The sequence below is a fragment of the Panthera onca genome, chromosome A1 (genome assembly GCF_046562875.1).
Source record: "Panthera onca isolate mPanOnc1 chromosome A1, mPanOnc1 haplotype 2, whole genome shotgun sequence".
In the NCBI taxonomy this organism is placed as follows: domain Eukaryota; kingdom Metazoa; phylum Chordata; class Mammalia; order Carnivora; family Felidae; genus Panthera; species Panthera onca.
In genome coordinates, this window is record NC_138339.1 from 91309217 (window position 1) to 91315216 (window position 6000).

Genomic DNA, 6000 nt, shown 5'->3' on the forward strand with positions numbered 1-6000 from the left:
AGTTATACAAAGCTTATTCAACATTTGAAAATTAATGTAATCCATCATATCAATGGACTAAACAAAGAAAAATCATATCATATCAATAAGTGCATTAAAAATTGATGTATAGATTCAATGCAATCCCAGTTAGAATCCCAGAAAATTGTTTTGTAGACATTGAGCAACTGATTCTAAAGTTGATGTGGAGAGGCAAAGACTCAGAATAGCCAACACAATATTGAGGGAGAAATATAGTCTACTAATCTTTGAAAAAGTTGCAAAGGCAGTACAATGGAGCAGATAGTCTTTTCAACAAATAGTGATAGAACAACTGAACATGAATATGCTTAAAAAATTTAGACACGGGCCTTACACACTTTATAAAAAATTAACTCAACATGGATTGTAGACCTGGATGCCTGGCTGGCTTGGTCAGTGGAGCATGCAACTCTTAATCATGGGGTTGCGGTTTTGAGCCCCATATTGGATGCAGAGATTCCTTAAAAATAAAATCTTTAAAAAATGCATCATAGACCTAAATGTGGAACAAAAACTATAAAACTCATAGAAATTATATAGAAGAAAATCTAGATGATATTGTGTTAGATAATGACATTAGGACGCCAAAGCCACAACCCATGAAATAAAGAATTAAGCTAGACTTCATTAAAATTAAAAATTCTGCTCTGCAAAAGATATCAAGAGAATAAAGGCAAGCTACAGACTGAAAGAAAACATTTGCAAAATATATATCTGATACAGGTTGTTATTCAAAATATACAAAGAAGTCTTAAAATTCAACAGTAAGGAAACAAACAGCCTGATTAAAAAATGGTCCAAAACCTATAGAGACACCTCACCAGGTAAGACATACAGATGTCAAATAAACACATGAAAAGATGTTCCACATCATATGTCTTCAGGGAAATACAAATTCAAACAATAATCAAGTACCACTGCATACGTGTTAGAATGACAAAAATACAGAAAAATGACAACATTACGTGCTGGCCACGATATTGAGCAACAGCAATTCTCATTTATTGCTATTGGTAATGCAGAATGGTATAGCTAATTTGAAGACAGTTTGGTGGTTCCTTACAAAACTAAATATACTCTTACAACATAAACCAGCAGTTGTGTTTCTTAGTATTTACCCAAGAGAGTTGAAAACTATGTCCACACAGAAAACTGCACAGAAATATTTGTAGCATCTTTATTCATAATTGCAAAAACTCAGGGCGCCTGTGTGGCTCAGTCGGTCTAGCGTCCGACTTCAACTCAGGTCATGATCTCACAGCTTGTGAGTTCAAGCCCCGCATCAGGCTCTGTGCTGACAGCTTGGAGCCTGGAGCCTGCTTCAGATTCTGTGTCTCCCTCTCTCTCTGCCCCTAACCCACTCGCATTCTATCTCTCTCAAAAATAAATAAACATATTTTTTTTACATAATAATTGCAAAAACTTGTAAGCAACCAAGATGTTCTGTGGTAGGTGAATGGATTACTAGACTCTGGTTCATTCAAACAATAGAATATTATTCAGCAGTAAAAAAATGTGTTATCAAGCCATGCAAAGACATGGAATAAACTTAAATGCATATTACTTAGTGGAAGAAGCCAATCTTGAAAAGACTACAAATTGTGTAATTTGATTCAATGACATTCTGGAAAAGGCAAAATATGGAGAGAGTAAGAAGATCAGTGGTTGCCAAGTGTTAAGGGGGAAATAAAGGGATGAGTAGTGAAACATAGAGGATTTTTAGGGCAGTGAAACTATTCCTTATGATACTATTTGTTGGCTACATGATACACGTTTGTCCAAACCCATAGAATGTACAACACCAAGAATAAAGTCTTATATAAAGTATGGACTTTGATTTTGATGTGTCAATTGTCAGTTCATCATTTGCAAGAGATGTGCCACTCTGGTGGGGGATTTGGTACTTGGGGAGGCTATGCTTATATACATGGAAAATTTCTGTACTTTTCTCTAAATTTTGCTCTGAACCCCAAATTGCTCTAAAATACTTTTTAATAAAGTTAAATTAAAAAAAGAAACTTAAAGTAGAAAAAATTTTTAAAAAAGCAAAATCTGTAAAAACGAGAAAATAAGGAAAATTAGTGAATAGAATAGTTGTATCCTTCAGAATATTATTACCAACATCTAGACATGCTTATCAGGAAAAGAACACAAATAACAAATATCAGAAATGAAGCAGGTGGTACTCAAAATCAAAGTTAGGAAAATGATACAGCAAAAACATAAAAGAAAAAGAGATATATGTACAATCCTAGTTCCAAAATATGGAAGTTATTTTTAATAGGTAAAACATGCATATCATAAGTAGCCATATAGAACATTCAGAACAATTGGTAAGGAACTAGATGATTTCAACAACACTAAAAACAAATGTCCTTAAAAAAAAGATTTTATTTAAATTCCGGTTAATTAACATACAATGTAATATTAGTTTCAAATGTACAATATAGTGATTCAACACTTTACTACAACACCCTGTGCTCATTACAAGTGCCCTAATTGACATTTTTAGAACACATCATCCAACAATAAAATACATATTTTTAAGGTAAACATAGAATTTTCAACAAAATAACCATAAGGTAGGCCATAAAGTTAGTCTCAAAAATTTCAAAAAAATTGCTATCCTATGGAGTACATATTCAGTGACCAAACAGAACAAAATTAGTAATTATTAACAAAAAGTAAGATATTCATGTATTTGAAAACTTAAGCCACATACATATAAATATCCCTTAGGTTAAAATATATACCACAAGGGACATTATTTTCAACTGAATAATAATAATACAGTATATTACTTTTTGTGGGATGTGGTGAAAACAGTGTTAAAAGGAATTTTCTTAGTATAAGTGCTTCTATTAAAAAAAAAAAAATTGGGAGCGACTGGGTGGCTAAGTTGGTGAAACTTCTGACTCCTGATTTTGGCCCAGTTCATGATCTCATGGTTCATGAGATCCAGCCTCCTGTCAGGCTCTGTGCTATCAGGATTCTTGAGATTCTCTCTCTCTCCTCACCCTTTGTGCCTTTGCCCTGCTCATACAATCACTATCTTTCTGTCAAAATAAATAAAAGAAGAAATAAATTAAAAACATTAAAAAAATCCATTTTCTAAATTTCTAACTTAAAAAGCAGAATATAGTAAAAAATTAAAGACAAATTAAGTAGAATTAATAAAACGTTAAACGAATATGCATTATAGGTTGGTTTTAATAACCTACAAGTGGAAACAACCCAAATATCCATCAACTAACGAATGGGGAGATAAATTTTTTCTAGATTTATATGGTGGAATCCTACTCAACAGTTTAAAAGAAACATACCAAAATATGCAAAAAGAATGATTAGTCTCAAAAACCTTAGTTTATTAAGAGAAATCATATGCATAATAATATACAATGTATTGTTTCATTTATACTAAATTTTGTAACAAATTTTAAAACTGATTTCTGGTGACTGAAATAATAACATCGACTTCCAAGGGGTATTGGTCACATGAAGGAATTCTCTGGAGCGATGGAAGTGTTCTTCATCTTAATTAGGTTGTTGATGGGGCACCTGGGTGGCTCAGTGGGTTAAACATCCAACTTCAGCTCAGGTTGTGATCTCACAGTTCATGAGTTCAAGCCCCACATCAGGTTCTGCGCTGATAGCTCAGAACCTGGAGCCTGCTTCGGATTCTGTGTCTCCCTCTCTTTCTGCTCCTCTCCTGCTCGCAGTCTGTCTCTGTCTCTCAAAAACAAATAAACATAAAAAATTTTTTTTTTTAAAATTAGGTTGATGATGTATGTATTCAGTAAACTTCATTGAATTAGAGAAATAAAATTTCTGTATGCCATTATTTATAATTTACTTTCATTAATGATATAAATTAATGGGGTGATTTACCTCTATAGAGATTTTTACATAATTGGCATGGCACCGTGAGTATTTTCAAACTGTTCTATAAAACGTGGTAGTGGAAAAGAACAAATCTTTATTCAGGAAGCAACTGCTTAACTAGCTATATAGATAAGAACAAATCTCTTCCTTCTTATTAATGTCTCTGTAAAGACTAGTAAAATAATGTATATAATATTTGAAATTTATAAATACATTAGAGTTATATATACAGTCATGTTTCAAGTAAACTGCTTTACATTATAGCTACCGTAATTTCTCATGTGTCTTGTTTTTGAAAATGTATTTCTAGAAAGTTTGTGTTACTTATTTCCAAAGGGATACCAAAGTTTATTTGGGCTAATGTACAAGCAGAGATAATATCACCATATATATTTATGTGTTACTATCAATCAAAGCTATTGTACCCTTTTATTTGCTTGGTCTGAATCATTTCTTTATGTATTCATAGGTCAACTGAAAACAACAAGAAGAAACAAAGACACCTACAGAATAAATTCTGCCTATTCTGTAAGTTCTCTATCAAATACATTTATTTTTTTACAAATCCAGGTTTCTATACATATGGAGTCTATAAATGTATTGTGTGTTTGTGCTATTGGTATAATTAGCACATATATATATATTATACAATTAGCATATATATATATATATATACACACACATATATATATATGTGATGTACCTAATATATATGGATATTTAGCTTAAGTAGCAACTAAAATATCTCCTTAAACAATAAATTTAAATCACATATCTTTTTAAAGAAAAAACGTGAAAGAATAGTGTTTTGTCATTTCTTTAAAATAGGATATCTGTAAAGAATGGAGTTTGGGGGTGCCTGGGTCGCTCAGTTGGTTAAGTGTCTGACTTCGGCTCAGGTCATGATCTCATGGTTTGTGAGTTTGAGCCCCAAGTCAGGCTCTGTGCTAACAGCTCAAAGCCTGGGGCCTGCTTCAGATTCTGTGCCTTCCTCTCTCTCTGCCCCTCCCCCACTCGTGCTCTGTCTCTCTCTAAAAAATAAATAAACATTAAAAATAATTAAAAAAAAAAGAATGGAGTTTGGAACTTAGTATTAGGAGATCTTAGGCTCTGTTGGCAAGGTTGTCATTTCCTCATTATGGGTCTACTTTGTACTCTTGCTGTATATAAACCATAATTAAAAGCACTTTCTACACATAAAAAAACATTAATAGAGGAAGTAATAGAATGTTTAGGAAAATCATTTAGTTAATCCATCCTAAATTTTACTTAGAGAAAGAGAAATATTTGTCACCAAGAATTTGTATTTACTAGTGTGTTTTACATTATAAGATAAATAATAAGGATAAATCAGGGCCATGGTATACAATATTAAAATTGTTTCAAATTTTCACTTAAAAATGCAGATGGTAACATGAGGTACACTGAAAATTTCTGCTTGTGATTCTTCAGCTTTAAAAAGGGAATAAATTGATGTGTTTATGAAATACTTCTAAGTCATACAGAAATCTGAAAAAAATATGATATACTAAGTATGGAATTTTTTTATCTGCATTTTTATTTTATTTTTTGTTGGTTTCAATTTTTTTATTTAAATTATATTCATGTAACATATATTATACTATTGGTTCCCAAGTAGGGAATTACTATTTCTCTTAAAAGAAGGATTTTAGTAATTATCCTGCTATTTTTCCTAGGTTTACATGAAATAAAGGAAATATTTGCTAATTGCCCACTAGTTTCAATACACTTGTTATGGAGCTAAATTACCCAGTTGGACAGGATACAGATAAAGTTTACCACATACTTGCTTCGTCCAATTCATTCTGTGTTACATAAATACAGTTAAAGTGTATAAAGTATAAAATGTTCTCATACTACTGACTAGCCATAATTCACCTCTTGTAAGTAATTGAAATGTGACTAGAATATGGGTTGTAAGATTAAAAATTAGATTGACCAATGCTGTCTCCCTGGAAAATATCTTTATCATCTATAGTTTTTCAGTATCCTATATTTCTCTGTATCCCCTACTAAAATTGTTACTTAAATATTTTGGGGTATTTTTTATGTAATGCCTATATGCCTTTTAGAATA

At 31.7% G+C, this 6000-nt stretch overlaps 1 long non-coding RNA gene across 1 annotated transcript in view; it reads left to right on the forward strand.

Moving 5' to 3' along the window:
- LOC132681205 (uncharacterized) overlaps nucleotides 1–4434 on the forward strand; it is a 48449-nt gene extending 44015 nt beyond the window's left edge. The window contains exon 4 of the long non-coding RNA XR_009610944.2: nucleotides 4373–4434. This is a non-coding gene — a long non-coding RNA (uncharacterized LOC132681205). The remainder of the gene's footprint in view (nucleotides 1–4372) is intronic.
- The last annotated feature ends 1566 nt before the right edge of the window (nucleotides 4435–6000 follow it).